This window comes from Trichechus manatus, unplaced genomic scaffold (assembly GCF_000243295.1).
Source record: "Trichechus manatus latirostris isolate Lorelei unplaced genomic scaffold, TriManLat1.0 scaffold00026, whole genome shotgun sequence".
Classification (NCBI taxonomy): domain Eukaryota; kingdom Metazoa; phylum Chordata; class Mammalia; order Sirenia; family Trichechidae; genus Trichechus; species Trichechus manatus.
In genome coordinates this window covers 18,189,483-18,216,371 of record NW_004443962.1, presented here as the reverse complement: position 1 = coordinate 18,216,371, position 26,889 = coordinate 18,189,483, and positions in this window count along the sequence as shown.

Genomic DNA, 26,889 nt, shown 5'->3' with positions numbered 1-26,889 from the left:
AAAAATAGACAAATTCATGGAAAAGGCAGACAAATCCATGGAAAATACAGACAAAAAAATAGAAGAATTCAAGAAAATAATACAGGAACAAAATGCTAAAATAAATTCACAACTAGAAATTATACAAAAACAACAGTTAGAAATCCAAAAGATAAACAACAAGATTTCAGAAGTGGACAGTGTCATAGAAGGGCTGAGGAGCAGGTTTGAAATAATGCAAGATAAGATCAGCGAAATTGAAGACAAACACTTGGATACAACCCTATTTGAGGAAAAATCAGAAAAAAGAATGGAAAACTGAAGAAACCCTGAGGATTATGTGGGATACAATCAAAAGCAAAAATCTATGAGTGATCGGAGTTCCAGAACAGGGGAGAAAACAGAAAACACAGAGAGGATCATTGAAGAATTGCCGACAGAAAACTTTCCTGATATCATGAAACATGAAGAGCTGACCATCCAAGAAGTTCAAGGAACCCCATAGAGGATAGACCCCAAAAGAAAATCACCAAGGCATATCATAATCACACTCGCCAAAAACAAAGACAAACAAAGAATCCTGAGAACAGCACAAGAAAAACAAAAAGTCACATACATAGAAGAAACAATAAGACTAAGCTCGGATTATTCAGCAGAAACCATGCAGGCAAGAAGGCAATGGGATGACATATACAAAACCTTGAAAGAAAAAAACTGTCAGCCAAGAATAATACATCCTGCAAAACTCTCATTCAAATATGATGGTGAAATTAGGTCATTTCCATATAAACAGAAATTAAGAGACTATGTAAAAACCAAATCAAACTTACAAGACTTATTAAAGGGAGTCCTTTGATCTGAGAACAAACAACATCAGACCACAGGCTGAATATAAGACACAGGATTGTGCTAGCCATGTACCAACCTAGGAAACGAACTCTTAAGGACTATGCACAACCAAAAGAATTACAACAGGGAATTAAAGAGGTTAATCTGTAAATGACAACAGCATCAAAAAAATAAAAGAGAGAATAAACAGTGTAGGTATAGAACCTTCTAACCCAGAGGAAGGCAAGCCGATACCAAATAATAATAGACTGGTTCAAATCTAGGAAGATAACAGTAAATTCCAAGGTAACCGCAAAGAAAGTTAACAAACCTACTCATCAAAATAAAGAAGAAAAACACAAAGTCTCAGTAAAAACAAAACTTACAAAAATAGAAGAAATGAAAAAAAATCCACAAACAAAAGGAACTCAGCACAGGAGAGTAAGAGGAACAAAGAAAATGTCAGCACCACAAAAAAAAAAAGCACTACAAAATGCAATCCCACTCCTAGGAATATATCCTAGAGAAATAAGAGCCATCACACGAATAGACATATGCACACCCATATTCATTGCAGCACTGATCACAATAGCAGAAAGATGGAAACAAACTAGATGCCCATCAACAGATGAATGGATAAACAAACTATGGTACATACACACAGTGGAGTATTATGCAAAGATAAAGAACAATGATGAATCTGTGAAGCATCTCATAACATGGATGAAACTGGAGGACATTATACTGAGTGAAATAAGTTAATCACAAAAGGACAAATATTGTATGAGACCTGTACTATGAAAACTCATGTAAAAGTTTACACACAAAAAAAAACAATCTTTGTTGGTTACACGGGATGGGATGGGTGGGGTGGGGAACTAAATAGACAATAGATAAGTTGTAACTTTGGTGAAGGGTAAGCCAGTACACAATATGGGGAAGCCAGCACAACTTGTACAAGGAAAGGTCATGGAAGCTCCAGAGACACTTCCAAACTTCCTGAGGGACTGAGTTGCTGGGCGGAGAGCTGTGGGGACCATGGTCTCGGAGAACATCTAGCCAATTGGCATAACACAGTTTATAAAGACAATGTTCTACATTCTACCTTGGTGAGTAGCGTCTGGGGTCTTAAAAGCCTATGAACAGCCATCTAAGATACTCCACTGGTCTCACCCCTTCGGGAGCAAGGGAGAATGAAGAGAACAAGATACAAGGAAAAGATTAGTCCAAAGGACTAATGGACCACAGCTACCACGGCCTCCACCAGACTGAGTCCAGTACAAATAGATGGTGCCCTGCTATCACCACTGACTGCTCTGACCAGGATCACAATAAAATGTCCTGGACAGAACTGGAAAAGGATGTAGAACAAAATTCTAACTCACACACAGAAAAAAAAAAAACACACCAGATTTACTGGCCTGACAGAATGGAGAAACCCTGAGAGTATGGCCCTCAGACACCCTTTTAGCTGAGTGGTGAAGTCACTCCTGAAATTCTCCATTCAGCAGGGGACTGGACAGCCCCATAAAACAAAATGAGACTAACGAGGCACAGCAGTCCAGGGACAAGGACTGGAAGGCAGGAGAGGACAGGAAAGCTGGTGATAGAGAACCCAAGTTTGAGAAGCAAGAGTGTTGACATGTTGTGGGGTTGTTAACCATTGTCATAGGGCAATATGTGTACTAACTGTTTAATGAGAAACTATTTGTTCTACAAACCTTCATCTAAGGTAGAAAAAAAAAAGATTATGTGAGATCAAATTGACAACAGCAACTCAAAAGGTTTGACGGGAAGCCTAGGGGACAGTGAGTTGAAGATAATGGTGATGGAATAATTTGGAAAAGGATGGTGAGAATAGCAGCACAGCTGGAAGAATGTAATCGATGTCACTGAATTGTACATGTAGAAACTTTTGAAATGGTGTAACTTTGCCTATGTATATTTTTACCAAATAAAAGAAAAAGGTCTTCCAAGGTCAAGAAGGGAGAGTGTTGACATGTCATGGAGTTGTTAACCAATGTCATAGAATGATATGTGTACTGACTGTTTCATGAGAAACTTTTTGTTCTGTAAACCTGCATCTAAAGTACAACTAAAAAAATTTTTTATATAGTATTTTAATTAGAGAAATAATATAGCATGGACATCACAAATTAAGATTAAGGGACAAAACCTGATCTGCTGCTCTCAGTTCCTGACATAGATACTCAGTTGGCAGAGCTGGGTTAACTCCCTGATAGATAAAACTAGGTGTTGGGCAACAAGAAAACAAATCATACATACACTCAATTGACAAGCCAAAATGTTCCAGTTTCAGTATATTGTTTTAGACTATCAGCTGCATTCTCTCACTATATTTGCGATAAACCATTTTGAGCAGCTGATCTGGTTAAGAACTTGGCTGCTAACCAAAAAGTCAGCAGTTCAAATCCACCAGCTGCTCCTTGGAAACCATATGAGGCGGTTCTACTCTGTGCTATAGGGATGCTGTGAGTCGGAATTGGCTCAACGGCAACGAGTTACAGGATCATATCATTTCTCAAAATGCATTTGAGTCTTTTCGTACTTATCTTAAAAGTTTAATCACATGTATTTAAGGGAAGATAAAACCTAAATAATCTAGTTTCTGAAAATTCTTTTGTCCTTCGAGAAGGAAGTTTTGCCAGGGAGAGAGAGTCTTCCTATCATAATTTAGTGTCTTGAAATCAAAATGATGAGAAATCATTTTAATTAAGGAAAACCCCTATGTCTTCCCCAACAGCTGCTTTGCTCGCAAGTAGAAAAGGCTAAAAATGAATCAGAGAAAATGGGTTTGCACAATTTCTGAAATAACTTGATATATTTAGAAGCATAACTCTGTGTATGTGTGTTCTTGTGCAAATGTAGAAAACCAGAGAACTCGAGTGAGAGTATTAGCGTTGTTGTAATTTTGAGAATTTGTAAGTATCAAGTGAAATATGCAGCATAGCTCTACACGTAATGTTCTTTTATGCCTGGTTTGGGGCTCCATATTGGCACTGCAGCGTGTGAAAGTAAGGATTCAATCTTCTTAAATTCAGGAAATATGGCTGTTGTATGTGAAGACTTGGCAAGGAGGTTATTTTAGGTATATGATAATGTGCAACTAAATATCAGTGAGAAATAATACATTAGAGAAGTGCTATCTGTAGATGAGTGTATGTACCCTTTTTTGCTTCTCTGTAATATGTAGTATTATTTGGAGGTTTGTCCACAGGACAACAGGTGGTACCTAATGTTAAAAGCCGAAAAGCAGTTACTATGGAAACCAGATGCAAATTTAGATCTGTGGGTCCTCTTTGCTGCATGTAGGAAAAATGCTATAATAGAAAAGAAAAAAAAGCTGAAATATGATTCACATCCATGTCTTCTGAGTCTGAAAATATCTGCCAAATACTGTGAGATGTTGAGTAAGTTACAACTTCTGTCTCAGCTTCCTTGTCTATAAAAATGAGAGAATTGGAGAATATTTCTAAGATTCCTTACATTTCTGCATTATTCTAAATTCCCTTTTCTAAGTATATGTCTACAGCAATAGGAAATTTATTTTTTGGAGTAAATGTAAAATTCTATCAATATATAGCTAAAGAAAAATAATTTAAAAATAATAGTAACTGCTTATTATATATAATTTATAAAATATAGAAATGTGAAAAGGAGGGAAAAAAATCAAGTTACCCAAAGTCTCAAGACTCACAGATAACAGCTACTAATATCTTTCTGTCTTTCCTTCTAGTCTTCTTTTTTATATAATTCTTCAATGCATTTGAAATCATAGTGTATGTACATTTATTATAAATACATACTGTGTATTCTCTTCTGTTTTTTAATTTAACATATCCTAAGTCAGTACATTAAGATGCTTAATGAACACAATTGTAGTGGCAGCATGATATATGCTTATATAGGTAGGTCTTAAAGTACTAAACCTTTCCTGTTTCTTGGACAATTCAAGTGTTTTAAATTTTCGTTATTATAAATAATACTAGAATGACTGTCTTTGTGCATAAAACTTCATTGACATTACAGATACATGTCTATAAGTATTACAAATATTAACCAATGAAAACCCTATGGGGCACAATGTTCTTATCTCCTTGTGCATTGGCAGTATACATAGGATAGTATGTTACTGTATGTATATATATGTATATATGAATATATACGTGTATATGTGTATGTGCGTGTGTCTGTGTGTGTGTATATATATATATATATATATTTCCAGGTACAAGCCACAGAAAATTAATTCAAACTGACTTTTAAAAAGGGGAGCAATGGGGGGGCACAAAACATTCAGTTCATATAACTGAAAAGACTGTCAATTGCTCAAATGCAAGTTTAAATTGAAGATGAAGAAAATTAAAACAAGTCCACAAGAACTAAAATATGACCTTGAGTATATACCACTTTAACTTGGAGACCATCTCAAGAACAGATTTGATGCATTGAATGCTAATGATCGAAGACCAGATGAGTTGTGGGATGACATCAAGGACATTATATGTGAAGAAAGCAAAAGTTCATTAAGAAGACAGGAAAGAAGAAAAGAGCTAAATGGATGTCAGAAGAGACTCTGAAACTTGCTCTTGAACATAGAGTAGCTACAGTGAAAGGAAGAAATGATGAAGTAAAACAGCTGAACAGAAAATTTCTAAGGGTAGCTCAAGAAGACAAAGTAAAGTATTATAATGAAATGTTCAAAGACCTGGAGTTTGAAAACCAAAAGGGAAGAAAATGCTCAGCATTTATCAAGCTGAAAGAACTGAAGAAAAAATTAAAGCCTCAGGTTGCAATATTGAAGAATTCTATGGGAAAAATATTGAACAACGCAGGAAGCATCAAAAGAAAAATGCAAAGAATACACAGAATCACTTTACCAAAACGAACTGGTGGACACTCAGTCATTTCAGGAAGTAGCATATGATTAAGAACTGATGGTACTGAAGGAAGAAGTCCAAACTGCACTGAAGGCATTGGAGAAAAACAAGTCCAGGAATTAATGGAATACCAACTGAGAAGTTTCAACAAATGGATGCAGCTCTGGAAGCTCTCACTCATCTATGCCAAGAAATTTGGAAGACAACTATCTGGCAAACTGACTTTAAGAGATCCATATCTGTGCACATTCCAAAGACAGGCGATCCAACGGAATGTGAAAATTATCAAACAATATTATTAGTATCACATACAAGTAAAATTTTGCCAAAGATAATTAAAAAATGGTTGCAGGAGTACACTGGCAGGGAACTGCCAGAAATTCAAACCGGATTCAGAAGAGGACATGGAACCAGAGATATCATTGCTGATGTCAGATGGATCTTGGCTGAAAGCAGAGAATACCAAAAAAATGTTTACCTTTGTTTTATTGACTATGCAAAGGCATTCGACTCTGTGGATCATAACAAATTATGGATAACATTGTGAAGAATGAGAATTCCAGAACACTTAATTGTGCTCACATGGAATCTGTACATAAACCAAGAGGCAATCATTAGGACAGAATGAGGACACTGCATGGTTTAAAATCAAGAAAAGTATGTCAGGGTTGTATCCTTTCGCCATTCTTAGTCTGCATGGACTGTATGAAGAAGAAGAGGGCACCAGGATTGGAGGAAGACTCATTAACAACCTGTGATATGCAGACAACACAACCTTGCTTGCTAAAAGTGAAGAGGACTTGAAGCACTGACTGATGAAGATTAAAGACTACAGCCTTCAGTACGGATTACGGTTCAACATAAAGAAAAGAAATCCTCGCAACTGGACCAATAAGCAACATAATGATAAACGGAGAAAATATTAAAGTTGTCAAGGGTTTCATTTTACTTGGATCCACAATCAATGCCCATGGAAGCAGCAGTGAAGAGATCAAACAATGTATTGCATTGGGCAAATCTGCATCAAAAGACCTCTTTTAAGTGTTGAAAAGCAAAAACGTCAGTTTGAGGACTAAGTGCACCTGTCCCAAGCCATGATATTTTCCATTGCCACATATGCATATGAGAGCTGGACAATGAATAGGGAAGATGGAAGAGGAATTGATGCCTTTGATAACAAAGCTTATTAAGAAAATGTTCTGTATCCTACTTTGGTGAGTGGCATCTGGGTTCTTAAAAGCTTGCAGCGGCCATCTAAGATGCATCAATTGGTCCCAACCACCTGGAGTAAAGGAGAATGAAGAACACCAAAGACGCAAGGAAAGTAGTAGCCCAAGAGACAGAAAGGGCCACATAAACCAGAGACTTCATCAGCCTGAGACCAGAAGAACTAGATGGTGCCCGGCTACTACCAATGACCGCCCTGACAGGGAACACAACAGAGAGTCCCTGATGGAGCAGGAGAAAGGTGGGGTGCAGAACTCAAATTCTAATAAGAAGGCCAGACTTAATGGTCTGACTGAGACTGGGGGAACCCTGGAAAGCATGTCCCCTTGATTCTCTATCAGCTCAGAACTAAAACAATTTCCGAGGCCAACTCTTCAGACAGGGATTGGACTGGACTGTGGGACATAAAGTGATACTCGTGAGGAGTGTGCCGCTTAGCTCAAGTAGATACAAGAGACTAAATGGGCAGCTTCTGTCCGGAGGTGAGACGGGAAGGCAGAGAGGGTTAGGAGCTGGTTGATTGGATGTGGGAAACCAGGGGTGGAAAGGAGGAGTGTGCTGTCACAGTATGGGGAGAGCAATTAGAGTCAGATAATACCATATGTATAAATTTTTGTACAGGAAAAAATAAAAATAGAAAAAAAACATTGATGCCTTTGAATTATGGCATCAGCAAAGAACATTGACTATACCATAGACTTCCAGAAAAACGAACAAGTTTGTCTTGGAAGAAGTACAGCGATAGTGCTCCTTGGAAGTGAACATGGCAAGACTTCATCTCACCTACTTTGGACAGACCAGTTTCTGGAGAAGGACATCATACTTGACAGGGCACAAGGTCAGTGAAAAAAAGGAACAACCTCGACGAGGTGGATTGACAAAGTGGCTGCAACAATGGGCTCAAACATAGCAATGACTGTGAGGATGGTGTGGGACCAGGCAGTGTTTGGTTCTGTTGTACACAGGGTCACTATAAGTGGGAACTGACTCAATGACTCCTAACAACAACAGCTGAAAACACCAGGGATAAGTCCCGACTTAGGCTTTGTGTGATTCAGGTGTCCAAACAATATGAATAGTAATGTAGCTAACGTTTATTGAGTGCTTTCTATATGTCAAGGTCCCTGGGCACTGCTAATGGTTTTCACTTGACTATTAACCTAACGGGTGGTAATTTGAACCCGCCCAGCCGTGCTGCAGAAGAAAGGTCTGGAGATCTGCTTCTGTAAGGATTACAGCGAAGAAAACCCTATGGAGTAGTTCTACTCTGCAACACATGGAGTTGCCTTGAGTCAGAACTGACTTGATGATGGTGCGTTTGTTTCTTTTGTTCTATTGTCAGGCACTGCTTAAGTTCTTTGTATTGATAACTCATTTAACTCTCACAACATACTACAAGGAAAGCACTATTATGAGTCCTATTGCAGCACTCTCTCCATCTTGTCTCTGCTCTCCATGGAGCCTCATTTCCAGTCAGGTTCACTCAGCCCCTAGCCCCTCCAGGTTTACATCCTCCCAGACTCAAGTCCACAGGATGGAGCTTGCTTATTTTTCAGTAGCTCAGGCAAAAGTTCCGGAGTGAACTGTTTGGACCTGCCTCCTCGTGTCTTGGCCTTGATTCAATCACCAGCAGATGTAAGGCCCGAGCTGACCAGACAGAGGTTAAGGCCCTACCCACCCTTGGACTGCACCAAAGTACATGGTCTCAGAGTAGGAATGGAATAACTCTCCGAAAGTTAAAGCAGGTACTGTTATCAAAAGCAGAGTGTATGGATAATAGACGGCCAATTTCACTACAGCAGCAAATTCCACTAGAATGAGAACACAGAAATGTTTGTTGCATTTAGAGAAAGAACAGTGAAAACAAATAACTGGAAAAAAGAGCTTCCTGTTTCAAGTTTTCTGAGTAGTGATTACTATTTTCCACATTTACAGTACAGAGGGCTAGTTTTAGTGTAAAAGAACTGTTCATATGCCAGACATACCTAAGATGAATGTGCTCTTGCTACAGGCAAAATCCCAATATACGTGTAAAAAACAAATTTAAAAAAACCCTTGTGGATTCACTCTTTCCACCTTAAGACATATATCATTATTTTCCTAATATGCCCAAGAAATGATCTAGATGAAGGTCATGTTTCCCTACTATATAACAAAACAAGCTTTCTTTGATGCTTTGCCAGTGTTGGAGGTATAATATAGACTGTAACTATTCTAAAATTAGAGTAATCAGTCATAACAACAAAAGATACAATACTAAATAATATTTACTAAGTATGCTAAGTATATCTGTTTTTTAATCTTGGTGTTCTCTGCTATGCAGTGGAGGTAATGCAGGACAGGAGAGAGAAAAGGTCTGAGCTATTCATGAATCACCATGGAAACAGCAGCTGACCAATCAGTTGAGAGTAGTCAAAGCATGTGCCTTCTCTACTCCACAGGACTGATGAACTGATGTTGAAATTCTTTCCGCTCTGGTGCCACTTATAGTGATAGTTTGTCGGTGTCTAAATATATGACACACACCTGTTATAAAAAATATTCAGATGCATGAATATTTAGTCTTAATGTTTTCAACCTCCATGTATACATACCCAGTTATTTCTCTCTGTAAAACATTCCCTAAATTTCAAGTACATCATCCTCTCACAATCATTTCCCTCCATGTTGCCTCACATGCTCCAACTCACTTGTCCTTCCTCCCTTTACTATCCCAGACCATCTTAGTCTAGTTGACATATAGCATTTTTCTTAATAGCAGGAAATACATAAACATGAATTCATTTGAAACTCTGTCCAATTTTAGACTTAATAACGATGAGAAACTGAAAATATAATTCAGAAGAACTACAAAAGAGTCTAACCACCGGAAACATGAGAAAGTCAATTTCATATTTCCCCCCACTGGATTCAGGAAATAAAACCAGATCTGTTTCTCAGGTAAGTTTGAGAAAAATGAAAGAAGAAAAAAGTTAGAGCCCTTGGGACATAGACTAATTTTAAAAATGAAAAAAAATTTTTTTTGCAATAATCTGCCAGTTATATGACTAGTCCCATTGGTTAGAAAACATGTTTCTGGATTTCTCTCAGTTGGTGAACGAACCCTTGCTCTACAGAGAAGTTCAGACTCTCTTGGCCTTAAATACATCCCTTGTGGCTTACCATGTCCTCTACGATACCTTCAGAGAACAAGAAGGGGTGTGTGCCACAATGATGGAGAGAAAAATTAGGTCTCTGGTCTTTGCTATTGTTCTTGCATAAAAAGATTTAAACAATTGACTTCCATTGAGCAGACGAACAATAAATAATGACTGCTGGCATTTAAACCCATCTCCAGATCGCACAGTAAATCTGTGGGGATGATGGAGCACACGTCTTAGAAACACTTAATGTTCATCTGATTCACTGGTAGAACAGTGGCTTGATTTGATAATGTAGTAATGCTTTTATTGTCTGGAATCACTAAAGAATTAAGCATTCTAAAAAACAATTCTTTTGTATATAAAATGACGCTTTGAAAAAAAAATTCTAATACTCATTTCCTTTCCTGTTCAGGAATGGTTCTAGGAGTATTGTTCTAGGAACAAACAAAACAAGATTTCCTGACTGCAGGAAGTGTGCGTTCTAGCTGGTGAGGCAAACAATAGAAATAAATATAATAAGTAAATTAATTACATAATATGTTAGAAAGTGAATGTTCCTGTTAAGATGGCCTGTACCCTCTTAGTTACTAAAACATTATCTTTATTTCCTCACAACCTTTGGGAATGTTGAGCCCATTCCCTTTACTTCTTTCATCTTTCATCCCGTAGATGGGCAAATGTTTTTTGAGTGCCTACTATAGGGTCTCTGTGCGTTGGAATCAACTTGACGGCAATGGTGTGGTATTTTGAATTTTCTTTCTTTTTTTTTTTTACTGAATACTAGTGAATCTGCTGGGACGTGGGGATCCAGTGAAGTACATGGTTCTTCCCCTCACCATCTTCTCTTCTGGGACTTCACTGTCTTTTCTTAAGCCACTGATGGTTTTCTTTTTCTCTTTAGCAGGCTCCTTCTATTCTATTTTCCCAAATATTAAGGTTCTACTTCTAAAGAGTTCTGCTCACAGTTCTCTCCTCAATCCACATGATGGTTGTGTGTGTGTGTTTGTGTGTGTAACCTCACCTATTTATCTCTGCACCCTGCCACACAATTCATTCACTCATTTATACATTCAAAAAATATCTAGTGAGCCTTTGCTATTCTCTAATCACTGTACTAGGAGCTGGGAATTCAAGAATACATAAGAAGGACATGGTCTCTGCCCTCATAGAGATTAAAATCTAGTGGGGAAGACAGACAAAAATAAGTAAACAAGCAAATGAATGAAAATAATTATACATCATGACAGTTTCCAAGAAGGAAACAAGCAAGGGGATGAGAGTGAGCATATGAGACCTACTATTTGCAGCTACTGCCTGTCTGTCAGTGGAGACTTACATGTCACTTTGATGCTGAACAGGTTTCAGTGGAGCTGAAGGTGATTTGCTTCCAAAAATCAGTCAGTAAAAGCCCTATGGATCACAACAGTCTGATGTGCAACCAATCATGTAGATTGCTCAGGACCAAACAGCATTTAGCTCTGTTGCACATGGAGTCACCATGAGTCAAGAGCTGACTCAATGACAGCTAACATCCACCACCACTATTAGATAGGATGATCAGTGTGGACTCTGTGAGGAAGCGATATTTGGGCAGAAACTCTATGATAAGAAGTAATTAACTTTACCAGAATCATAGGAAGACTATTCCAGATGACGGGAATAGCATGGGCTAAGTTCATAAGGTGGAAACTAACGTTGCTGACCTTTGTGACTGCATGAAAATGAACAAGGAAGAGAGTGTATGAGATCAGTTTGGAGACAAACATAGTAGCTACATAGTGTAGGATATTGAATCCCTGATAAAGAATTTGGATTTTTTCAAGATGGAGTTGGAAGTCATTGAATTATTATTATTATTTTTTAACTTTTTAAAATTGTACTTTAGATGAAGTTTTACAGAGCAAACAAGTTTCTTATTAAACAGTTAGTATATGTATTGTTTTGTGACATTGGTTGCCAACACTACAACATGTCAGCACTCTCCCCTTCTTGAACTTGGGTTACCCATTGCCAGCTTTCCTGTCTCCTCCTGCTTTCTCGTTTTTGCCCTTGGGCTGGTGTGCGCATTTAGTCTTGTTTTGTTTTATGGGCCTGTCTAATATTTGGCTGAAGGATGAACCTCAGGAGTGACTTCATTACTGAGCTATAAGGGTGTCCAGGGCCATATTCTCAGGGTTTCTCCAGTCTCTGTCAGACTAGCAAGTCTGATCTTTTTTTGTGAGTTAGAATTTTGTTCTACATTTTTCTCCAGCTCTGTCCCGGACTCTCTGTTGTGATCCCTGTCAGAACAGTCGGTGGTGGTAGCCAGGCACCATCCAGCTGTGCTGGACTCAGTCTGGTGGAGGCTGTGGTAGTCATGGTCCATTAGTCCTTTGGACTAATTTTTCCCTGTGTCTTTGGTTTTCTTCTTTCTCCTTTGCTCTAGACAGGGTTAGACCAGTGGAGTATCTTAGATGGCTGCTCACAGGCTTTTAAGATCCGAGACACTACTCACCAAGTAGAATGTAGAACATTTTCTTTATAAGCTATGTTATGTCAATTGAGCTAGATGTTCCCCAAGACCATGGTCCCCTTAGCCCTCAGACCAGTAATTTGATCCCTCAGGGAGTTTGGATGTGTTTATGAAGCTTCCATGACCAAGTAAAGGATTGTTACAACCTGATTCACATTTTACTATTACTCTTGCTGCTAAAAAGAAAATAGATTAGAAGAAGGCACAAGTGGAATTAGTGGTCAGTTAAGAGGCTGTTGGAGTTCATATGAGAGATGGTGGTAACTGGGCTAGCTGATGGGAGTATATATAGATGGAAGTGAATGGAATGTATATTTGTGTATGTATATATATATACGTATACACATGTTTGAGTATAAGCAATAGGATGTAATGTTGGATGGCACGTAGAGGGTGGGAAAAACAGAAGAATCAGGAATGATTCAGTTTCTGGCTTGAGCAACTGGACAAATAGTGATACTATCTTCATGATATAAATACATGTATATATATATATATACACACACGTATCTATATATCTATATCTATGTTATTGTTATTGCTGTTGTTAGGTGTCGTTGAGTAGGTTACAACTCATAAGCATGCTAACTACAACAGAACAAAACACTGCCCATTCCTGTGCCATCATTACAATTGTTATGCCTGAGCCCATTGTTACAGGCACTGTGTCAAAACCACCTCATTGAAGGTCTTCTTCTTTTTCCCTGAACCTCTGCTTTACCAAGCATTATGTCCTTCTCCAGGGACTGGTTCTCCCCAATAACATGTCCAAAGTATGTGAAACAAGGACTCACCATTCTTGCTTCTAATGAGCATTTTGGCTTTACTTCTTCCAAGACACATTTGTTCGTTCTTCTGGCAGTCCATGGTATATTCAATATTCTTCACCAATACCATAATTCAAAGGAAAAAATTCTTCTTCAGTCTTCCTTATTCATTGTCCAGCTTTCACATGCATATGAGGTGATTGAAAACACCATGGCTTGGGTCAGGCATACCTTAGTCCTTGAAGTGACATCTTTGTTTCTAACACCGTAAAGAGGTCTTTTGCCGCAAATATGCCCTATGCAACGCATCCTTTGATTTCTTGACTGCTGCTTCCATGGGCATTCATTGTGGATCCAAGTAAAATAAAATACTTCACAACTTCAATATTTTCTCTGTTTATCCTGATGTTGTTTATTGGTCCAGTTGTGAGGATTTTGGTTTTCTTTATGTTGAGATGCAATCAGTACTGAAGACTGTAGTCTTTTATCTTCATCAGTAAGTGCTCCAAGTCCTCTTCACTTTCAGCAAGCAAAGTTGTGTCATCTATATATCTCAGGTTGTTAATGAATCTTCCTCCAGTCTTGATGCTACATTCTTCTTCATGTAGTCCAGCTTCTCAGATAATTTGCTCAGCGTACAGACTGAATAAGTACGGTGAAAAGACATAACCATGGCACACACTTTTCTTGAATTTAAACCATGCAGTGTCCCCTTGTTTTGTTCAAACAATTGCCTCTTTATGTACAGGTTCCTCATAAGCAGAATTAAGTGTTCTGGAATTCCCATTCTTCACAATGTTATTCATAATTTATTATGATCCGCACAGTTGAATGCCTTTGCATTGTCAATAAAACACAGGTAAACATCTTTCTGGGACTCTGCTTTCAGGCAGGATTCATCTGGCATCGGCAATGATATCACTTGTTCCACGTCTCTTCTGAATCCAGCTTGAATTTCTGGCAGTTTCCTGTTGTTGTACTGCTTCAGCTACTTTTGAATTATGTACAGCAAAATATTACTTGTGTATGATATTAATGATATTGTTCTATCATTTCTGCACTCTGTTGAATCATCTTTCTTTGGAATGGGTACAAATATGGATCTCTTCCAGTCAGCTGGCCAGGTAGCTGTCTTCCAAATTTCTTAGATGAGTGAGCACTTACAGCACTGCATCTGTTTGTTGAAACATCTCAATTGGTATTCTATCAATTCCTGAAGCCTTGTTTTTTGCCAATGTCTTCAGTGTAACTTGGACATCTTCCTTCAGTACGATCAGTTCTTGATCATATACTACCTCCTGAGATGGTTGAACATTGACCAATTCTTTTTGGTACAATGATTCTGTATATTCCTTCTGTCTTCTTTTGATGCTTCTTGCATCGTTTAATATTTTCTCCATAGAATCCTTCAATATTACAACTCAAGGCTTGAATTTTTTCTTCAGTTCTTTCAGCTTGAGAAATGCCAAATGTGTTCTTACCTTTTGGTTTTCTATCTCCAGGTCTTTGCACATTTCTCTATAATACTTTGTCTTGTCTAGCTACTCTTTCAAATCTTATGTTCAGCTCTTTTACATCATCATTTCTTCCTCTCGCTTTAGCCACTCTATGTTCAAGAGCAAGTTTCAGAGTCTCTTCTGACACCCATTTTGGTGTTCGGTTTATTGTATTTCAGGTGAAGGTTTACAGACTAAATTAGTTTCTCATTAAACAATTAATACACGTATTGTTTTGTGACATTGGTTGCCAATCCCACAACATGTCAACATTCTCCCCTTCTTGACCTTGGGTTCCCTATTACCAGCTTTCCTGACCTCTCCTGCCTTCTTGTCTTGCCAATGGGCTGATGTGCCCTTTTAGTTTCATTTTGTTTTATGGGCCTGTTTAATTTTTGGCTGAAGGGTGAACCTCAGGAGTGACTGAGTACTGAGTTAAAAGGGTGTCCGGAGGCCATACTCTAGGGTTTCTCCAGTCTCTGTCAGACCAGTAAGTCTGGTCTTTTTATAATGAGTTAGATTATGCTCTACATTTTTCTCCAGCTCTGTACACGACTCTCTATCGTGATCCCTGTCAGAGCAGTCGGTGGTGGTAGCTGGGTATCATCTAGTTGTGCTGAACACTGTCTGGTGGAGGCTGTTGTAGCCGTGGTCCATTTGTCCTTTGGACTAATCTTTCCCTTGTGTCTTTGGTTTTCTTCATTCTCCCTTGCTGCAGATGGTGTGGGACCAGCAGAGTATTTTAGATGGCCATTCACAAGCTTTTAAGACCCCAGATGCTACTCACCAAAGTAAGATGTAGAACATTTTTTTATAAACTATTTTATGCCAATCGAGCTAGATGTCCACCGAAACTATAGTCCCCAGCTCTCAGCCCAGTAACTCGGTCCCTCAGGGACTTTGGATGTGTCTATGAAGCTTCCATGACCTTCCCTTGGTCAATGTGTGCTGACTTCCCCAGTATTGTCTACTGTCTTACCCTTCACCTAAGTTACCATTTATCTATTGTCTACTTAGTGCCTTTCCTTTCCCACCCCTCCTCTCCCTAGTAACCTTCAAAGACTATTTCTTTCTGTGTGTAAACCTTTTCATGAGTTTTTATAATAGTGGTCTCATACAGTATTTGTCCTTTTATGATTGACTTATTTCACTCCACATAATGCCCTCCAGATTCATCCCTGTTGTGAGATGTTTCACAGATTCATCACTGTTCTTTATCGTTGCCTACTGTTCCATTGTGTGTATGTAACATAGTTTGTTTATCCATTTATCTGCTGATGAGCACTTAGGTTGTTTCCATCTTTTTGATATTCTGAATAATGCTGCAAGGAACATGGATGTGTATATGTCTATGCATGTGTCAGCTCTTATTTCTCTAGGATATATTCCAAGGAGTGGGGTTACTGGATAGTACGATATTTCTATTTCTAGCTTTTTAAGGAAGCACTACAACATTTTCCAAATTGGTTGTACCATTTTAAATTCTCACCACTAGTGCATAAGACTTCCAAGCTATCCGCAGCCTCTCTAACATTTGTTATTTTCTGTTTTCTTTTATTCGAGCCACTTATGTTGAGGTGAGATGGTATCTCATTATAGTTTTGATTTGCATCTCTCTAATGGCTAGTGATCACGAGTATTTCCTCATGTGTCTGTTAGCTGCCTAAATGTCTTCTTTGGTAAAATGTCTGTTCACATCCTTTGCCTATTTTTTAGTTGGATTATTTGTCTTTTTGTTGTAGAAGTGCTGGATTTTCCTATAGATTTTAGAGATTAGAACCTTGTCAGATTTTTCATAGCCAAAATTTTTTTTCCCAGTCTGTAGGTTCTCTTTTTACTCTTTTGGTGAACTCTTTTGATGAGCATAAGTGTTTAATTTTTAGACGATCCCAGTTATCTAGCTTATCTTCTGGTGTTTGTGTATTGTTAGTTATGGTTTGTATCCTATTTATGCTGTATATTAGGGCCTCTAGCATTGCCCTATTTTTTATTCTATGATCGTCATAATTCTGGGGTTTTATATTTATGTCTTTGATCCATTTTGAATTAGTTTTTTTGTATGGGTGTATGGTATAGGTCTTATTTAATTTTTTAAGAGATGGATATCCAGTTTTGCCAGCACCATTTGTTAAAAAGACTCTCTTTTCCCCATTTAATGGACTTTGGGCCTTTGTTGAAGATTAGGTGACCATAGGTGGATGGATTTACATCTGAGTTCTCAATTCTGGTCCATTGGTCAATGTGTCTGTTGTTGTACTAGTACCAGGCTGTTTTGACTACTGTAGGTGTATAGTAGGTTCTGAGGTCAGGTAGTTGGAGTCCTATTTCATTCTTCTTCTTCCATAGAGCTTTACTTATCTGAGGCCTCTTTCCTTTCCAAGTAAATTTAATGATTAGTTTTTCTATCTTGTTAAAGAATGCTGTTGGTGTTTGGATTGAGATTGCATTTTATCTGTAGATTGCTTTGGGTAGAATTGACATTTTCACAATGTTGAGTCTTCCTGTCCATGAGCATGGTTTGTTCTTCCATTTACATAGGTCTCTTTTGGTTTCTTGCAGTAGTGTTTTGTAGTTTCCTTGTGTAGGTCTTTTACAACCCTGGTTAGATTTACTCCTAAATATTTTATTTTTTAGGGGCCATTATAAATGGTATTTCTTTCCTGATTTCCTTTTCATAGTTCCCTTTATTGGTGTATAGGAACCCAACTGATTTTTGTATGTTGACCTTCTATCCTGCTACTATGCTGAATGTTTCTATTAGTTCCAGTAGATTTCTTGTGGAGTCTTTTGGGTTCCCTATGTATGATATCATATGTATGATATCATATCATCTGCAAATAGGGACAGTTTCACTTCTTCCTTACTAATTTGGGTGTCTTTTATTTCTTTTTCTTACTTTATTGCTCTATCTAGGACTTCTAGCACAATGTTAAATAAGAGTGATGATAAAGGGCATTCTTGTTCCTGTTCTCAGGGAGAATGTTTTCAGCCTCTCTCCCTTAAGAATGATGTTGGCTGTTGGTTTTGTATAGATACCCTTTATTATGTTGAAGAATTTCCCTTCTATACCTATTTTATTGAAAGTTTTTATCAGGAAATGGTGTTGGACTTTATCAAATGCCTTTTCTGCATCGATTGAGATGATCATGTGATTATTTTGTTTTATTTATATGGTGTATTACATTGATTAATTTTCTAATATAGAACCATCCTTGCATGCCTAGTATTGACAGGGGTGTATTTTTTAATATGATGCTGAATTTTATTGGCTAAAATTTTGTTGAGAGATATTGGTCTGTATTTTTTTTTTTTTTTTTTTTTTTTTTTTGGTGGTGTCTTTGCCTGGTTTTGGCATCAGGGTTATGCTGGCTTCATAGAATGAATTCAGAAGTATTTCTTCCTTTTCTATATTCTGAAATAGTTTGAGTAGTACTGGTGCAAGCTCTTTGAATATTTGGTAGAATTCTATGGTAAAGCCATCTGGGCCAGAGTCTTTTCTTGTTGGGAGTTTTTTTTTTAAATTACCTTATCAATCTCTTCTCTTGTTATGGGTCGGTTCAGGTTTTTTACTTCAGTTTGTGTTAGTTTAGGTAGGTAGTGTGTTTATAGAAATTTGTCCATTTCCTCTAGGTTTTCAAATATGTTGGAGTATAGTTTTTCATAGTACTGTGTTATTATCCTTTTTATTTCAGTTACTTCTGTTGTAATGTCCCCCATTTCATTTCTTATTTGGGCTATTTGCATCCTCTCCTGTTTTTCTTTTGTCAGTTTGGCCAATAGTTTGTTGATTTGGTTGATCCTTTGGAATAACCAGCTTTTGGTTTTGTTGATTCTTTCTATTGTTTTTCTATTTTCTATTTAATTTATTTCTGCTCTGATCTTTATTATTTCCTTACTTCTGTTCACTGTGGGCTTCTTTTGCTTTTCTCTTTCTATTTGTTTGAGTTGTATAGCTAATGTTTTGATTTTGTCCCTTTCTTCTTTTTTTGATGTGTGCATCTATTGCTATAAATTGGCCTCTGAGCACTGTTTTTGCTGTGTCCCAAAAATTTTAGTATGCTGTGTTTTCATTCTTGTTTGATTCCACCTTTGATTTCTTCTATTACCCAGTAGTTTTTGAGCAAGGTGTTATTCAGTTTCCATGTATTTGATTTTTTTTCCTTGCTCTTCCTGTTATTAATTTCTACTTTTATGACATTGTGATCAGAAAAGATGCTTTGTATTATCTTAATGTTTTGGATTCTGTTGAGGATTGCTCTGTGGCCTAAGATGTGGTGTATTCTAGAGAACTTTCCATGTGCATTGGAAAAGAATGTATACTTTGCTGCTGCTGGGTGGAGTGTTCTATATATGTCTGTGAGGTCAACTTGGTTGATTGTGGCCTTTAGATCTTCTGTAACTTTGCTGAGTTTCTTTCTAGATGTTCTGTCTTTTACTGAGAATGTTGTGTTGAAGTCTCCTACTATTATTGTGGAGCTGTCTAAGATCCTTTTTGGTCTTTTCTTTCTTTCCTGTCTTTAATGGCATCTTGCTTTCTTCATGTATGATATCCTTGATGTCATCCCACAACTTGTCTGGTCTTTGGTCATTAGTGTTTTATGCATCAAATCTATTCTTGAGATGGTCTCTAAATTCAGGTGGGTTATGTTCAAGGTCGTACTTTGGCTCTTGTGGACTTGTTCTAATTTTCTTCAGCTTCATCTTGAACTTATACATGAGCAGTTGATGATCTGTTCCACAGTCGACCCCTGTCCTTGTTCTGACTGATGATATTGAGCTTTTCCAGCATCTCTTCCCCCAGACGTAGTTCATTTGATTCCTGTGTATCCCATCGGTGAGGTCCATGTGTATAGTCACAGTTTATGTTGTTAAAAAAAAGTATCTGCAATGAAGAAGTCATTGGTTTTGCAAAATTCTATCATGTGGTCTACAGTGTTGTTTATATTACCAAGGCCATATTTTCCAACTATTGATTCTTCTTGTTTCCAACTTTCGCATTCCAATCGCCAGTAATTATCAATGCATTCTGATTGCAGGTTTCATCCATTTCAGACAGCAGAAATTGGTAAAAATCTTCAATTTCTTCATCTTTGGCCTTAGTGATTGGTGAATAAATTTGAATAATATTTGTATTAATTGATCTTCCTTGTAGACGTATGGATATTATCCTATCACTGACAGCATTGTACTTCAAGAGAGATCTTGAAATGCTCTTTTTGATGACGAACGCAATGCTACTCCTCTTCAATTTGTCATTCCTGGCAGAGTAGACCATATGATTGTCTGATTCAAAATAGCCAATACCAGTCCATTTCAGCCCACTAATTCATAGAATATCGATCTTCATGCATTCCATTTCATTTTTGATAGCTTCCAATGTTTCTGGATTCATACTTTGTACATTCCATGTACTGACTATTAATGGATGTTTGCAGCTCTTTCTTTTCATTTTGAGTTGTGCCACATCAGTAAATGAAGGTCTGGAAAGCTTAACTCCATCCACCTCAACTCTACGTTAAGGAGGCAGCTCTTCCCCAGTCGTATTTTTAGTGCCTTTCAACCTGAGGGGCTCATCTTCCAGCACTATATCACACAATGTTCTGCTGCTATTCATAATGTTTTCACTGGACAATTTTTTCAGAAGTAGACTGCCAGTCTTTCTTCCCAGTCTGTCTTAGTCTGGAAGCTCAGCTGAAACCCATTCACCAAGGGTGACCCTGCTGGTATTTGAAATACCAGTGGCTAGGCTTCCAGTATCACAGCAACACACAAACCACCATAGTACAGCAAACTGACAGACATGTATAGAAATACAGAGAGATAAATAGATGTGTAGATTTATAGATAGATAGATACACATAGAGAGAGGGACACAGAGAGGCAGAGAGAACTAATTATCTACTGAATGAATCTACCAAGATTTTCTCTAGATATTTCAAACTAAGCACATGCAAAATGGAAGTCATGATTGATTAATCTCAAAGTATCTCACTTACAATCTGCTTCAAATTTATTATTCTAGATCTACTTAATTGTGACATCTATTTGCCTAGACTAAATTGTTGTCATTTGTGGTAATCTTTTCTCTTATAATCTTTCCCTTATCCCAACTTCCTGTGGTCCCTCCTGTGTTTTCATCCACACGGCTACTATTGTAATCATCACTTCATGGATTAGTGCAACAGCTCTATATCCTTCTCCCAGCCACCAGTCTCTGTCTCTCTAGTCCATCCTTTACAGTACATCTAGAATTATTTGGATCAAAAACTTAATTTGATTATTCTGACTCTTGCTTTAAAACCTATTTTGTTTCCCAATGCCTATAGTTTTAAAATGCAAACTCCTTAGATTGGAATCCAGCCTACTTTCTGTGTCTGCTCTCCATATACTGCATTGTTCTGTGCACACTGACCCCAATGCAATCTTCTGGATGCCACCAACTCATTTACAACACCTTTTTTTTTGCAAGCTCTGTAATGTTCTTCCTCCTCGTCTTCATCTGGCAAATTCTGATTCACTTTTCAGGGCCCTGCTCCAGTAATTGCTTCTTACAGGTTCTTCCCTGCCTTCTCCAAATAGTGGGAATTGATGGGTCTCTATGTTAGAACATTTACTACATTTTGTAACTTGCTTGCTCATATATCTGTTGGACTTGGCATTTCTCAAAGCATGGTGACAGGGCCATTTGTATTATAATTTCATGAGATGCTTATTACAAATGTTGATCCCTGGCCCTCTTCCCATTTTCTCTGCATCAGAATATTTCTGGGTGAGGCCTGAGAATCTTCATTTTAGCCAGCTTCCCAAGTGATTTTTATACAGTAAAACCTGCAAAAGCCAGGACCTGTTTAAGGCAGAAACCTCCAAGAGAAGGAAACGTCAAATGTTTTCCACTAATAGAGAACGATAAAAAAGTGGTAAGGCTGCACCCTGTCAAAGATGAAAAATTTGTGAGACCTGGAAAAATAAGGCAATCCTGTTGGGTTTCACTATACATTCGATAGTCCCCAACTTAGGAAGATTCGAGTTACGACAAACTGCACTTATGACCGTCTGTTTTTTGTTTTTGTTTGTTTGTTTTGTATGTCTCATTGTAATATATACTACATACAATGTTGCTATGTGTAACTTGCTGATGTCATCATATTCGTAATATGACAAATTCATAAAATGACAAATAAAGATCAGATTTATAAACATACTGATAATAAAAGGTGATAATAATGGAAACTAAAATAAATAAATAAGTAAGGTATTCGACTTATGCAGAACCAACTTACGATGTAGTCATCTGAGTGGAACCCCATCATAAGTCGAGAAATACCTATACGGAACTTTAAAAATCACCACACTAGTCTATAAGCTCCTTAAGGGGAGGACCATGTCTTATTTTTCTCTTATCTCCACCACTTAATATGCGGTATGCGAGCAACATAATGTTTATTGAATGGACACTGATTTCAAGCTAATATCTATATTAGTATTTTTCTAACATACCAATATTCATTCAACACATGATTAACTCTAATTAGTACTGCATTATTAGCAAGTTTATTATATTTTGGATTTTTATTCATATATATGAAGATTGAAAGTACCCACATGATATAGTATGCAGGAGAAAAATTAGACATTCATTCCTTCAAACAATCTGAAAAACAGAAAAAATAAAAAGCTTAATCTCCAGTTAGAAATGTGTTTGCACTGTTTTCTGCAATGCTAGCCAAGATACGCACAAGCTACAGGAACAAAAATAATGAACTAAAATACTAGTATCAAATACACTTGTCCAGAGAATTCAAAACAGGCTAATCTTCCCTTCAAAGCAGAGCACACAGCAGTTAGCCCTCAGATTACTATTAAACAGGCAAATGAAAGTTAGCTTTTCTCTTCTCACTTTGTTAGTGCTAGTATATGCATGTTCATAACAATTTCCTATGAGACCATTTTCCTTTAGTCATTTCTTAGTCAAAAACAATGACTCTCATAAACCTTAAAAGCAGAAGTCTCCACCTTACTTCTCTGGGGTCCCGTTTTGCTTGACCCAAATCTGCCTCAGGATTCTTGCTCTAGTCTTCATGATTCCATCCAGCCCAGCCTCCCATGCCTCCTCTGTTTTCTACCTCCTACCTGAGGCTATCTTCACTAACTATCTCCACACCTATGTAGCTGAATTCCTTCATGATGCTGGGTGGTCAAGAAGGCTGAGATCACAGGAATGGTCTGATCAACAGAAGCTAAAGAATGGAAGAAACAGGCCCAGAGATGGCTTAGGGGAGAGGAGGGACCTCAGTAAGAGTAGGCAGGGTATTCTTAGCCTCAGGGCACCTTGGGACATGGGTCAGGGAAGCAAGGATCTAGGGTAAAGGGGGAATGGAGAGGCAGGTCTCAGGCACCATCTCACTAACAGGAAGATTCACTTCCCAACAGACTGTGCTGGAAAACTATCAATTTCCTACCAGGCAAAATATACAGTTGTCACTGAAAACACAAATATGTCCAATCAGTCGGCCCAAGAAATGTCTATGTGCTCAAATTCTTCTTGCTTAAGAAGATAAATAAGACTAATATCTCGACAAAATTATGAGGATGACAATATTGTCCTCCCAGCCTCCAGCGTCTCCTTTCTCTCCCCTCCTCTCCCTTTACCGTATTCATATCCTTCTTCAGGAATCCAGGGTCTTCTTGCTTTTTTTCAACCTCTCCTTACTATTACCTTGGAAAAATCAAACAACCTCCATAAACTTGACTTTTCCACGTAAGTTTTGGGAATAACATATTCAAATTGCATTTTGTGTGAAAATAATAAATGAATAACTTAGGATTGCACCTAACACACTGCCAGGATTTTCTTAGGTTACTTCTCCTCTTCTCTTAGGTATTTTCATCTTGTAGAATGATTTTAATACTACTTATGGAGTAAAGTAGTATTTTCTATTAAAGGAGTTTTGGGCAATAAATCTCAGGTGGGAGAGACTTCTGGTTAGTGTTTTTTCAGCGAGAGCCTTCTTTTGCCTCTATGTTCGTGTTAGACTAGAGGACTTGGAGAGGCTTGGCTACTTGATTTGTCCAAGGTAATGGGACGCTGAGAGTTGGAACCAACTCAATGGCACATAACAACAATAATGGAAAACCACCTTCCTATTTTGATAGTAAAGAGGTATTAAAAAAGCAAAAAGACCCTGAAGCAGGATATGGACTATATTATGAGGGGAGAGGAAGAGGAAAAGGGATTGCTGGAGACGTAAAGGCCAGTTCTGTCATTCACAAAATTTTGTTAAGATATTAGTCCTGTTTATCTTTCTATGCAAATATAATTTCAGCACATAGGCATTTTTTAAAAATATTTTATTGTGTTTTAGGTGAAAGTTTACACAGCAACTTAGGTTCCTATTTAACAATTTTTATACAAATTTTTCCATGACATTGTTTACAATTTTCACAATGTGTCAGTCCAGCATTCTTATTATTTCCATTCTGTTTATTCTGTTTCCATTGATCTAGCTTCCTTTTCCCTCCTTGACTTCTCAGCTTTGCTTTTGGGTAAGTGGTTCTCAAATAGTTGATTGTTTAAGGGAGCACATTCCTCAAAGGTAATTTTTTTTTTTTTTATAAACTAATCTATTATTTGACTGAAAGGTAACCTCCAGGAGTAGCTTCAGTGCCAGTTTCTAAGGGTATCTTAGGGCAATAGCCTCAGGGGTTCCTCTAGTCTCTGTCAGCCCAGTAGGTCTGGCCGTTTTTAGGAATTTGAATTTTGTTCTACATTTTTCTCCCATTCTATCCAGGACCTTCTATTGTGTCCCTGGTCAGAATGGTCAGTGGTGGTAGCCAGGCACTACCTAGTTCTTCTGGTCTCAGATTAAAAGAGGTCAAAGTTAGTGTGGGCTGTTTGTCCTGTGGACTAGTTTCTTCCCTGAGTCTTTGGTTTCCTTCATTCTCTTTTATTCCAGACAAGTAGAGACCAATAGTTGTATCTTAGATGGCCGTTTGCAAGCTTTTAAGACTCAAGACACTACTCACAAAATTAGGGTGTAAAATATTATCATTATGATCTATGTTATGCCGATTGACCAAGTTGTCCCACGAGATTATGGTCCTAAGCCCTTTAACCCAGTAAACCAATCTTTCGAGTTGTTTGGATATGTCTAAAAAGGTCCGTAACTGTGTTCTCTGAGCACATAGGGATTTCTTGTCCTGAATGACTGAACTTGTTTGTGTTTTTAGTTACTTCTATGTATTTTGCCTTGTATAGAATTGATACATCCTAGTACAGTCTACTGGAAAATGGATTTTCATGTTAAATCCCATTTCCACTTATTTTTAAATGAGAGGTTTGTTAGAATTGGTTATCAGCTTGAGTAGTAGAGTAGTGACCCAGTGTCATGGATTGAATTTTGTCCCCCTAAAATATGTGTCAACTTGGCTAGGCCATGATTCCCAGTATTGTGTGGTTGTCTACCATTTTGTGATCTGACGTGATTATCCCATGTGTTATAAATCATAACTTCTGTGATGTTGATGAGGCAGGATTAGAGGCAGTTACATTAATGAAGCTGGACTCAATCTACAGGATTAGATTGTATCTTAAGTTGATTTCTTTTGAGCTATAAAAGAGACAATAGAGCAGAGAGGAGACAGACCTCGTGCCACCAAGAAAGAAGCATCCAGAGTGGACCGCGTCCTTTGGACCTGGGGTCCCTGCATTAAGAAGCTCCTAGACCAGGGGAAGATAGGTGACAAGAACCTTTCCCCAGAACCAGCAGAGACAGAAAGCCCTCGCCTGGAGTTGGTGCCCTGAATTTGGACTTCTAGCCTCCTAGACCGTGAGATAATAAATTTCTGTTTGTTAAAGCCATCCACTGGTGGTATTTCTGTTGCAGCAGCGTTAGATACTTAAGACACCCAGCTTGATCACCTGGAATCCAATTTTTATAAAACCATACTAGTTATTAAAGTGAGAGATTAGAAATGGTAGATCACATGGGTACATTGTGAATAATCAAAACATATCAATAACTAGCTGAATAGTCCTCATTTCATTAGGATGGTTTAGTATTGAGTTAGACTAATAATCTCAGAAGTTTCTTGAAGAAGCACTGGATTTGAGATTTTTCTTATCCTATACGCGCAAAGAAAAACATCAGAAAAATACTTCATTCATTCATTCATTTAATATATACTTACAGAGGCCTAGAAATCTAGCTTTAAGAATACAATAATGAATAAAACAGGCAAAAATCCCTGCTCTCATAGAGTCTACATTTTAATGGGGAGATAGTAAACAAAACAAATAATAATATATAATATGAGATGGTGCTAAGTACCATGAAAATAATAAAGCAGTAAGGGAAATAGGGAGATCAGGGCTTGCAATTTGAGGTGGGTCAGGGAAGGCCAAGACACTGGTATGTGACATAAGACCAAAAAGAGGTGAGGAAGTAAATTATTTTGCTGTTGGAAGGGAAGACTACTCCAGGCAGAGGAAACAAAAGATACAATTGCCCTGTGATGAGATGTGCCTGGAATGTTCAAGGGATAGTCAAGTGAAACAATGAAGAAAATGGCAGGAAAGAAGATACCAAAAAAAAGGTACCTAGGGGCCTTGTAACTATTGTAAAAACTTTTTCTTTTATTTGGAGTGAGATGAGAAGCCATTGGAAGGTTATGAGCAGAGTGACACGATCTGACTTATAGTTTTAAATGATTACTTGGCTCTTATGTTGAGAATAGGTCACAGCAGGCAAAGGGCTAAAGCAGGGAGGTCAGGGTTAGAGACTTTTGCAGTAATCTAGGTGAAATCAATGAAGCATAGACCAGAATGGTCAGATTCTGAATATATTCCACAGGTAGAGCCAACGAATCTGCTGATGGATTAGCTGTAGAGTAAAAGAAAGAGGAGTCATGGATGACTCCAAGAAATTGAGGCCAAGCAGCTGGGAGGATGGCGTTGTCATTTATTCAGCTGGAGAAGCCTGTGGGTATTTAGTTTGGGGAAAACAACCCAGATCTGAGTTTTGGCATGTTAAATTTGAA